This window comes from Mchenga conophoros, unplaced genomic scaffold, assembly GCF_057382185.1.
Source record: "Mchenga conophoros isolate Kocher_MC1m ecotype Shallow Benthic unplaced genomic scaffold, M_conophoros_male_GT1.1 unmapped_scaffold_4, whole genome shotgun sequence".
Lineage (NCBI taxonomy): Eukaryota > Metazoa > Chordata > Actinopteri > Cichliformes > Cichlidae > Mchenga > Mchenga conophoros.
The window spans coordinates 541,205-553,805 of NW_028182331.1; the positions used below are offsets into that span (position 1 = coordinate 541,205).

The 12,601-nt window shown below is 46.6% G+C and overlaps 1 pseudogene; it reads left to right on the forward strand.

Annotated features, from left to right (window-relative positions):
* Nucleotides 1–10,260: 10,260 nt before the first annotated feature.
* Nucleotides 10,261–11,901, forward strand: LOC146546222 (uncharacterized; annotated as a pseudogene).
* The last annotated feature ends 700 nt before the right edge of the window (nucleotides 11,902–12,601 follow it).

Consider the following 12,601-nt stretch of genomic DNA (forward strand, 5'->3'; position numbering starts at 1 on the left):
AGAAGCATATTAAGCATTTTAATTGACCAGTTAAAAAATAAGTACAAGCCTATACGTACACATACACAGCCATGGCCAAACTGCAACAAGAATGGGTTTCTCCAAATTCAAGACAAAATATCACCAAAATGCTTTGGGAAGTGAACACTGCATGGTCAAAAGTATTGGCACCCTTCACAACATGTGTCTTTTGCAGTGATAAGTCACACTTTTGCATTTTAAAAGTCCAGTACCAAGGTTATAGGTAGTTAGACGTCAGCCGAGTCTTGGTCTGGCCCTGAGTCTAGGCCAGGCTTGGACCCAGATTCAGACTGTTATTTTATAAAAACAGTCTGAATATGGGTCCAACCCAGCCAAAACTCAGAGCCAGACCTGGATTCCAGCCACCTCAGAGCCAGACTCCAGATCCCAGAGTCTCAATTACAATTGTTGCAACGCGAGACTCTCAGGTCTGAGAAATAAAAAAGACATATTTGCTCACCTTTGAAGAACTTTCAGAGTGAAAGCCAGCTCAGATGGATAATGGATGTTAAAATTGTAGTAGCTCCCAAACATGATGCACAATGCAGAAATGAAGGAGGATATGTTTGTGCTGACTAGGTTCCGATCAAGACTCAGCATGTATCTTCTACATGGGAAAGCATGGACTCCATCTCTTCAAAGTAGCTGAGCAGAAGCAGGACCACCTCTTTCACATCATCTGAGCAGCCACTCTGCGGTCCCCGTATCCGCTTGACTTCCGGCGCCGTCTCGGATGGCAGCCTGTCTAGCATGCTCTCTACAGTTGAAAATCACTTTCCCCTTTCTTTCTTTTCCTCTTATTTATTTCTTTTTGTATATTTAGTTATTTTTTTAGTTTATACTTCTTGTGTAGTCAAGAAATTTCTATCCATGTTTGGACACGAAACTCCGTGTAAAACTACTGAGATGACCGCGACGCCACGCTGCCCCTTTGTCTATAGCTGGGACCTGCTGCTGGGGCTAAGACAGCACAGCCATGCCGGTGTTCAGCATGAGACCCCTGCGGTGATCAAGAGGAACTACCGCAGCTGCAGAGCCGGGAAAACACGAAGACTGAGGAGGAAAAGATTCCGTCCTGCTCTCCCGTCTGTAGTGACTGGCAATGTCAGATTGCTGGTTAATAAGATGGAGGAGATCACAAAGCTGACAAGGACAGAGAAAGTTTTCCGAGAATGCAGTGTTATGTCTTTCACGGAGACATGGCTGCACAAAACATCCTGGACCAGGTGGTGGATATAAACGGATTTACGTGTGTGAGAGCGGAAAGGGACCGAGGCAGCAGCGAGAAGAAGAGGGGAGGAGGACTCGCTCTCTATGTTAACAACCGCTGGTGTTCCCCCAGTCACGTTAAGGTGAGGATGGCTGTGTGTAACAAACACATCAAACTGTTAGCAGTCGGTCTTCGACCATATTATTTACAGCAAGAGTTTTCCCTCACCATTATCGTCATTGTTTTCATCTCCCATGACGCCAACGCGGCACAGGCGTATGACGTCATCAGCTCTGCGACAGCGGACCTACTAAATCGTGGTCCCTCTGCATTTGTGGCTATAACGGGCGATTTTAACCACACGAACCTCTCCACTGTTCTACCTACATTCAAGCAGTATGTGGACTGCAAAACAAGACACAACAAAACACTGGACCTTTTTATGCCAATGCCACTGAGGCATACACCTCCTGCCCTCTCCCTTCTCTGGGCAGGGCTGATCACAACCTGGTCTACCTCCAGCCCCTTTACAGACCTGCTGTTCAGAGACAACCTGCAGCCATAAAAACAGTTACAATATGGACAAGGGAGTTGGAAGAGACTCTGCAGGGATGCTTTGAGTCAACTGACTGGGATGTTCTTTGTGATTCTCATCAGGACAATATTGACAATCTGACAGGCTGTGTAACAGATTATATCAACTTCTGTGTGGACACTGCGGTCCCCAAAAAAAACATTCTGTGCTTCCCCAACAATAAACCCTGGGTTACCGAAGACATCAAAGCAACCTTGAACAAGAAAAAAAGAGCTATCAGAAATGGTGACAGACATCAGCTGAAAGTGGTGCAGAAGGAGCTGGAAGCCAAGATTGCAGAAGGTAAAGAGTCCTACAGACGGAGGCTGGAAACCAAACTTCAGGAAAACAACACCAGGGAGGTGTGGAATGGAATGCGGGCCATCACTGGCCTGAGACAAAAGAGAGGTGTTGGGATGGATGGGGATGTCGAAAGTGCTAATAACCTTAATCTGCACTTCAATAGGCTTGACTGCCCTACGTCTCCTGTCTCCACACCCAGCTCTTCCCATCTTCTCCTTTCGCCTCCCCCCTCTCCTGCCCCCTCAGACATTCTCACCCTGTCCCTCTCAGCAGATGACATCAAAAAAGAATTGGGCAGACTCCACTCCAGCAAAGCTGCTGGCCCTGACGGTGTCAGTCCCAGGGCCCTCAGGTGCTGTGCTTCCCAGCTGTCTGGAGTTCTACGATGGATCTTCAACATGAGCCTGGAAATGCAGAGAGTGCCATCACTCTGGAAGACATCCTGCCTGGTTCCTGTCCCTAAAAAGATCAATCCGTCGACCCTCTGTGATTACAGTCCAGTGGCTCTGACCTCACATGTCATGAAGACGCTGGAGAGACTCATCCTGAGACATCTGCGTCTGCTGGTGGAGCCTTGGCTGGACCCCCTGCAGTTTGCTTATCAACCTCGTATCGGCGTGGAGGATGCCATCATATACCTGCTGGACCAGGCTTATTCTCACCTGGACATTGTTGGGAGCACTGTGAGGGTCATGTTCTTTGACTTCTCCAGTGCTTTTAACACGATCAGACAATCACTGCTGGGGAATAAGCTCACGGAAATGCAGGTGGACGCCCCACTGGTAGGTTGGATTACGGACTATTTAACAAGTCGACCGCAGTATGTTCGACTGAAGAGCTGCCGCTCAGATAACATCCTTAGCAGCACAGGGGCGCCGCAGGGGACGGTCCTATCACCCTTCCTCTTCACCCTCTACACATCTGACTTCAGGTACAAGTCTCAGTCATGTCATCTGCAGAAATTCTCGGATGACTCTGCCATTGTGGGCTGTATCAGGGATGGACAGGAGGAGTGCAGGAGTGTGGTGGACAGCTTTGTCGAGTGGTGTGAGCTAAACCACCTACAACTTAACATCACAAAGACAAAGGAACTGATTATGGACTTTAGGAAGCAGGCTCCTCCTCCTAACCCTGTCACCATCAGAGGGGCTGATGTGGAGATAGTTGAGGACTACCGGTACCTGGGGGTACACTTGGACTGTAAGCTGGACTAGACCATGAACACCAATGCTATCTTCAAAAAAGGGCAGAGTCTGCTTTTCCTACTGAGGTGACTCAAGTCCTTCAATGTTGGTAGGAAAATGCTGACCATGTTCTATCACTCAGTGGTGGAGAGCGTAGTGTTCTTTGCAGCTGTGTGCTGGGGAAGTGGAGTGAAGACAGCTGATGCCAACAGGCTGAACAAACTGATTAAAAAGGCTGGTTCTGTCCTGGGTGTCAGACTTGAGAACCTGGAGGAGGTGTCTGAAAGGAGAATGCTAAAAAAAGCTTGTTTCTATCATGGACAACCCCTCCTACCCCATGCACACCCCCATGATGGACCATCGGACTACGATGACCTGGATGACTGAGAACCTTCACAGACATATTTACTCAACTAATTTTTTTTGCTTCATCTACTTCCGTACCATTGATTCATTAATGTTGAATTCTCTGGCAGCTGCGGTATTCCAGTGTTCTGGACCTGAAAAAAGGGTTTGATCTTTGGTTTCATTCTACAACACTGGACTTTATTTTCTACGAAGGTTTGAACTTTGAGAGTGTTTAAAGAAGAGAGAAAAATGTGAAAATGTTCATGCCTGTCTCAGAAAAGTGTAAAGAGTGTGCAGTGAGGGGTTTTACAGCCTTAAAACATCTATAATAGTTTAAAAAAAAGAAAAAGAAAAATGGCTACTTCGGATTTCACCTATGGCGGGTTATTTTTAGAACGCAACTCCCGTGATAAGTGAGGGACCACTGTACATAGCCTCTTAATGTGACCAATATCTTTTTAATAGAGACACAGGTGACCATTTTCAGTATTTCAAAAGTTTGCCCGTGCTTTTCAGCTGAACTAGCATGCTAGCGCTAAGTTATCAAGGATTAGTCTAAATACTGATGCTAGTGATGTCTGGAAAAAAGTAGCCTGTCAAACTTACCGTGCAAACTTCAGATGAACAACCACAGATCATCAAAAACAATTGAAATCGTATATTTGTGATTTGTCCTAAAAACGTCGTTGCTCGACGTTTTCTGCTCTCGTGTTCTCTCTCCACTCTGCAGATGGTGCGTGCTGCTGGTTCGTTCGCTGTGGCCATGAACTAGGAGCTGTTCTCCCGCTCCTCCCACCCTCACATCATTATCCAATCATAGACAAGCTACAGATGCACATTCAAAATTAGGCGCACTCAGTGCAGCAGAGAGTAGCTTACAGTAGCCTACAGCTCTGTGGACAGGAGGCACCATGGACATCCTATGGGAGGCACTATTAGGTTGTTTAGCCTGTGAAATCGCTCACCTAACCCAAAAACAGTAGTCTAGTCTAAGTAACACATTACAATTAAAAGAAGCATAAAGAATACAAGGATTATGACTGAACAGAAGCGTTACTTAGGCTATTGATAATAACAATTTCTTATAGGTCACTCTACAAAAGGCTGCAAATAGCCTGAATGATTAAAAAACCGACAATGTCATTATAATTGTATGTCTTTATATACCCTATCCGGTTGTTCAGTGATGACGCGACGAATCCTACTTCCGGGCCTAAAGTAGTCTGCGTTTAATATGGCTTTTGTGTTGTTAACATGTTTAATGTTATGTATTTTCTTCTATTTGATCTCAAAAAGCTCCTAAAACAGTCAGTGATCACTGTTGACCTCCCTCGGCTTTTATTACCGCTAATCATTTATTTAAGCTCAGTTTTTAAAACCTTAGGATGTAACTACAGCCCAGCCCGTGCAGCAGTATATGAATGACTAACCTCGTATTGTGGATATCCATCTACAATACGAGGTTAGTCATTCTCAGTTGTTCTCCTGGCTGAAGTTTGGTCCTTTTACAGCATCCTGCCATGTGATTACATTTGTTCCTGACCACCGAGAACACTCACGTTAACTTTTATCGAGTGGAAAAAAAAGTTAGCTTGTTTATATTATGCTAACATAGCTGTGTCGCTAGCGGTCACGTAGCACATCATTATATACCAGCTAGCCCAACTTCAGTAACCCTACAAACGTCACTGCTGTTTAGTTTTCTGTCTTCATTTATGCTGGAAGTGATAACAGAGCTGTACGTTTTAATTTGTTTCCAAAACCCCGCAGTCAGGACATGCTATATTGTATTTAGATAGAAGCTAGCGAGCTAACTCCCTGCTAACTTCTAACTCCGTTAAATGTCATAAATTCCGTTTTCATGGATGCCTGGATGTTAAACTCAATTGTTACACCTGGTAGAGCAGAACGCTGATCATTTTATTAAAGATGAAAGACTTTAGACAGTTTTCAACTCTCAGTAATGCCACAGTGATCGTTTGATATATGGACCTGCAGCGGAGTTTAGGTCCAGACACGGCTAGTGACGTCAGACTGAACAATCAAATAAATAGTAAAGTAACCTCTCAGGTTCACAATGACATTTTCTGTTGTCACAACCCGGCTCATAGGAAGTGACAAACAAATGGGAGACCACACACAGGCTTTTAAAGACTGTAAGACATAATTAATCAAAATAAGGTAAAGCAACTTAAACACAATTTAAAGGACATAACAGCCATAACTGAAACTTCCAAATGAACATGACAAGTGCCAGAGAGAGTGTCAAAGCCAGCCTCCCTCGCTGGTTCAGTCAAGGTGTCTTTATATACACTGGGACTGGCCTCTCAGGTGTGCTGCATCAATAATTGGGCCAGCTCCACCTACCTGCAAGAAACAGGTAAAAGAAAAAGCAAAACACAAGGCCAGCCCACTGGCCGTCACACTTCCCCCCCATAGAACAGGGTCTCACCCTGAATTGGCAAACACATTTACATTATGAATTTGCAACTAGAAGAACTAACATATATTAAATTCATAACATATATACACACACATGCAACCTCACTTTCAACACCTTTTGTATGCTCAAAAATCATCATCATCAGCTCAACTCCAACCTCAGCAACCTTGGTACCTAGGAGCAATTTAAGAGGAAGGAAAACGATACTGGAGAGGACATACTTCAAAGCATATGAGGAGTGAAGCTGCTGGTTACAAAGGGGCACGGGACAAAGCATCTGCCATGACATTATCTTTGCCCTTAATGTGCTGGATATCAAAATTGTAAGGCTGCAAAAAGAGAGCCCACCGCATGAGCCTCTGATTTGGGTTCTGCAATGCGTTCAAGAAAGTGAGAGGGTTATGGTCAGAAAATACCTCAATTGGCCGAGCAGAATCTAAATATACCCTAAAATGCTGCAAGGCCAAGACTAATGCCAAAGCTTCCTTCTCAATGACCAAATAATTCAGCTGATGGGAGTTGAACTTCTTGGAATAGAAACTAACTGGATGTTCAGTACCTTGCTTGTCAGCTTGGACTAGAACAGCACCTGCGCCAATGTGGCTTGCATCCACGTACAGCTTAAAGGGCTGATCCAGGCGAGGGGCTAAAAGCACAGGTTCAGAGCACAGTAAAGCTTTTACATCCCAAAAAGCTTGCTGGCATGCTGCAGACCAAATAAACTTTACTTTGGCCTTCAACAAATCAGTCAGATGAGCAACCACTGTTGAGAAGTTTCGACAAAAACAGCGGTAATAACCGACCAGACCCAAAAATCTCATGAGTTCCTTTTTGGTTACTGGAACAGGGAACTCTTTAATGGCCAACACCTTTGCATCAACTGGCCTCACATAACCTTGGCCTACAACCTTACCAAGATAGGTCACAGTTGCTTTTGCAAATTCACATTTTGCCAGGTTGATAGTCAGATTTCCCCAAACTAATCGTTCAAACAAAGTGTGAATACGATCCAGATGATCCTCCCAGGTGCTACTATATACCACCACTTCATCTAGGTAAACAGCACAGCCTTTCAGCCCATTAAAAGTCACTGTTAATTTTATCAATTTATTTGTCATTACTTTAACACTAATCCACTGTTTATTTTTTATTTACTTTAGTTCATTTTCTCCTCTTTGATCACTACGATTTCTTGACTATTTATTATTTCACAAAAAATCAACTAATCTACTTTGTCTCCCTTTTTGTCATCAAGGAATTCACACACACACTCACAGGCTGGTCACTCGCCCCCACCTTTTCTTTCTCTCTCACACATACGCACATTTTACTCTTCGTTCGTTCCACCTGTGACCCCGCCCCTCGAGGCTGGCTCACACACACCTCATGCTTCTCGCAGTCTCATTCAAACTTTCTGCGAGACACTTCCTCCTCTGCTTATTCCGGACAACGCCCTAAGCGGCACACAGAGCGGGTGCCATCCACTCGTGAACCTCACAAATTATTCAAACTGCGCCACGGACTCGATACCGCGGTTTCTCTTCCCCTAAAAAATATAAAACCAAATTAAACCCCCAATTGACTTCACAGTTCCCAACAATTCACGACACGGCCTTCTGCCGCGATTTCTGCACACCACAAACACACACTTTTTAGACACGAATTCTTTTTTGTTACTTTAATTGACTCCCGTACTTCAGACGAGACGCCGACTCTAACGGCGCTTTCACACACACACGCAATCTACACACACTGCAGTCAGTGGGCTGAGCCAAGCAGTCGTTCTCTCACTAACAAAACAACTTGCCCCCACTCTCATGCAGGTTATCAACCATGACTAGGATCCAACACCTAGCTTTAGTTATTTAAGGAGCCACCAATCCCCAGGTCACCACCCTGGATCTCCTGCCCTCACAGGTCCTAGCCCCGCGTCCGAGACTAGGTGGGGTAACCAAACCCGTGACACGCGCAGCCCTTAGCTGGCGACGAAGCCTCTCAGCCCCGCTTTCTAACTAATAATTACACGTTTCCTGCTTTAACGCACGGGGACGGATCACACACCGCCACTTTTTTCCTAATAACTAAGACGGATCAAACACCGCCACGGATCAAACACCGATTCTATTAATCCGTAACAAACGTCTCCTGCTTTAACGCACCGAGATATCCTTACGGGGCGCTAAACATCAACCTGAGTTCTTATCAAAAGTCTCTTGCTTTAGTCGCTCACAGTACGCTAAACATCAACCTGAGTTCTTAGCAAAAGTCTCTTGCTTTAGTCGCACTGAGACGGACGCTAGCCGCCTTTTTTTTTTCTACTGAGTGAATTTACGCTGGGATACGTTCAACTTAGCGAACAGATAATTTAGGCTTTAAACAATATGCACGGTTCGAAAATAAACAGGTCGTGCTTACCTTTTAATCATGTGAGCTAGCTCTCTGTTCGCCTTGTTTCACGATCTCAGCTCTGCCAATTCATCTCTGGGCCTCGAGCGAATCCCGCGGGTTCGGCACCAAAACTGTTATGAAATCAGTTTTACCCCGGTTCTTTTCATTCCTCGAGCGTCCAGAGATGGCACCGGACTCAGTAGTCATTTTCACAAAATCTTTATTCATCTTCATTTACTCATCTTCATTTATCTTCATTTAAGCATCCACTTCTAGAAGGGAAGAGAGGCCGGTGTCCCTCTGCAAAAATCTTCACCCCTTTGTTAGTTACAGCCAGCTTTAGAGAAGTGACCCCATCATAAAACCCCCTACGGTGTGCTGGAAACTCTGTGTCTGTGTCTATGTGAGTGCTCGTGAGTGAGTGTGTGCGCATACCTGTGTGTATGTGCGTGCACATGAGTGAGTGTGCGTGTGGATGTGTGTGCGTGACCGTTAAAACACTGTGGGTGTAGGTGACCCCCTAGAGGTCATAAAACCCCTCTCACTTCCTGACCACAGTTACAAATGTTGAGACCCCCACCCTAAAACTTCCTCTGGGGAATTTCCACTCAGTGGGGGAGGTCTACAATCTACTCCTAAGTTCACGACACAATCAGCCTTTATTACTCCACAGGCAGTATCTCTAAAATAATTCTACATTCTATGGTAACACATTTCTAAACTCTAAATCAGCTAAACAGTTCTACAGTCGCTGCTCGTGCGGTCGACCGGCCAGTCAGCTGAGCAGTTTTGTGTTCTTTTTCTAACTTTAATGCTCTTTTTGTTGTTGTTTTTCACCGTCTACTCAGTATATTTGTATTCTTTTCCTTTTCCTCATTTTTCCTCTACACGTCATGCTATTGTCTGTACACCAGTGCTTGTAACTGACACTGAAAATGTTTATGATGTGCTCTGCCACCTGAGCTACAGCCACCCCTATGTGGCTGTAGCTCAGGTGGCAGAGCAGGTCAGCCACTAATCAGAAGGTCGGTGGTTTGATCCCAGGCTGCCTCCTGGCTGCATGCCAAATATCCTTGGGCAAGATACTAACCCCATGTTTGCCTACTGGTGATGGTCAGAGGGCCCGGTGGCGCCAGTGTCCGGCAGCCTCGCCTCTGTCAGTGCGCCCCAGGGCAGCTGTGGCTACAACGTAGCTGCCATCACTAGTGTGTGAATGACTGAATGTAGTGTGAAGCGCTTTGGGTCTTTAAGGACTAGGAAAGCGCTATACAAATGCAGGCTATTTTACAATTTTGTGATTTTTCAGACTTGTTTCCGACACTTCGACAGGCCCCCAAGGCTCACCTACACCAGGGACTTACTCATCCAGCTGCGGCTGCAGCTACAGCCCGGCCTCGGACTTTTCCGCCCCACTACCACGGACTGCTTTCCCGAGGAAATACTCTGTGGACACGGAAATTGAAAAACGCACAATAGCAAGGTAACCAGGAGGAGATTAAATAAGAGCGGGGTTGAGAGCCAGACTCAAGAGGGAGGCACACAAACAACGAGCGTCTTGCGCCCATTATCCTTGCTAATGTGCGGTCTCTCTACTCCAAGCTGGACGAGCTGGAAGCCTGCGTCAACCACCTGCATGAGTACAGAACTGCCTCTGTTCTGGCGTTCACGGAATCGTGGTTAAACAACAGTGACGATGACAGCACTCTGCACATTGATGGCTTTTCACCACCTCTATGTCTGGACAGGGACCGCGAACGCACCGGGAAGCAACATTTAGACGTGTGTCGGAATGCAAACAACAGCTGGTGCTCTACAGTCCCTGTGCCCCTACTACCTCCCCAGAGAATTCCCACAGCTTTTCATCATCTTGGTTTACATCCACCCCAGAGCTGATGCAGCTAAAGCCACAGAGTACATCACCAACCCTCTGTACAAACTGGAACAATTATCACCAGTCTCTCCCAAGTTCATCCTGGGTGATTTCAACCACTGTTCCCCTGACAAGTTGCTTAAAGGATACCAACAGTATGTTACATGCAGCACACGTCAGGGGAAGACTCTGGATAAATGCTATGGCTCTGTACCAGATACATTTAAAGCCCTCACCCTCCCCCCTCTCGGCTCAGCAGACCACCACACCATCCTGCTGGCCCCTGCTTACACCCCAGTCATCAAGAGGATTAAAAAGGTCACCAAAAACATCAAGCTGTGGACAGAGGAAAGTATCCTCACCCTGCAAGGATGTTTCGAAGCCACTGACTGGGACAGCCTTCTTTCGCCCTCTGATGACATCAACAAACAAGTCAACACGGTGACATCATACATCTCCTTCTCCGTTGACAACATTATCCCCTCAAAAACAGTCTCCATCTACCCCAACAACAAACCCCCTGGATCACCAAGGAGCTCAAGGAAATCCTTAATAAAAAAAGAGGGTTTTCTTCACCGGCTCTGCTCTGGACAAAAAGAAGGTCAACAGGGAGGTCAAGAGGGCCATAAAAACTGCTAAACTGGAGTATAAAAACACAGCTGAAAAAAATTTCACCACAGGGGACCGTCGCACAGCCTGGCAGGGCCTCCAAACCATGGCCTCTGTGAATACTGTGGTGACAACCCCCAGAACCATCCAGGTGGAGGGCAGTAACCCTTCCTCCTTCCCTGACGACCTTCTACACCAGGTTTGAGACGGACAATATCACCCAGCTTGAGGAGTCTAGATCCTCACTAAAACCTGGCAGCTCTGCACTCACCTTCAGGACTGAGGATGTGGTGAGAGCCCTCAGGAGGACCAGGGAGAGGAGCTCACCCGGCCCTGACAACATCAGCAGTCGAGTCCTGAGGCACTGTGCAGGGCAACTAGGAAGTGTGTTCCGGACTCCATTTCAACATTCAATTGACATTCACACCGACCCTCAGCTGTGGAAACACTCCACAGTCATCCCCATCCCATAAAGAAACAACCCAAAGTCTCTGAATGATCTTCGTCCTGTGGCCCTCACCTCCCTGGTAATGAAGGCCATGGAGAAGATCATAAAACAGCACATTGTAAGAGCAACTGACCCCCTGATGGACCCCCTCCAGCTTGCTTACCATGCGCACAGAGGTGTCGATGATGCAAAAATCTTCATCTTGAACTCCATCCACAAACATCTGGAACTCCCTCACTCCTCTGCCAGACTTCTGTTTGCTGATTTCTCATCAGCGTTCAACACTCTGCAGCCTCATATCCTGGCCACTAAACTTTCCTCCCGATTTCACCTGGATGATCAGCTAATCCTGTGGATATTGGACTTTTTGACCAACAGGACTCAGAAAGTTTGGGTCAACAACTCTCTCTCCGGTCTCTGTTCCACCTCCACTGGCTCCCCCCTGCCCGTCAACCTCTACACCGATGACTACAGATCCACTCAGCCCAACTGTCACCTGGTGAAATATGCTGATGGCAAGGTTCTCCTGTCACTGCTTTCAGGCCCCTCACAACACCATGGGCCCGCTCTGCAGGAGATTGTAGAGTGGTGTGACAGCTCCAAACTTGAACTGAACGTGAGCAAAACCAAAGAGGTGGTGGTGACCTTCTCCAGTAGGCAGAGGGATCTGGCTGCTTCAGTCAGCACCACCATCCATGGGAAGCCAGTGGAGGTAGTTTAGGAGTACTAATACCTGGGAACCATCTTTGGCAACCTCCTGAAATTCTCTGCCAACACAGAGGAGATTCTCAGGAGGTGCCACCAATGGCTATACCTCCTTAGGAAACTCAACTCCTTTGGAGTCAGCACACCCATCATAATGACTTTTTACTATGCCTTCCTGGAAAGCATCATGACATTCTCCATTACCTGCTGGTTCCACTCCCTCAGCCTTCAGAACAGGAACAGACTGCAGCACACTGCATCAGTGTGCTCTAAAATCATTGGCTGGCCTGTCAGAACTGTGGCACAGGTTTTCAGCCAACAGGCCCTTTGACAGGCAGCCAAAAGCATCAATGACCCCCTCTCACATTCTTCACCCCGCATTTCAATGGCTCCCCTTTGGGCGGCGCCTCCGCTGCATTTCCTGCAGGACTGAGAGGAGGAGAGCCACCTTTGTCCCCAAAGCCACTCTGCTTTTTAACTCCAGCCGATAAGACCATT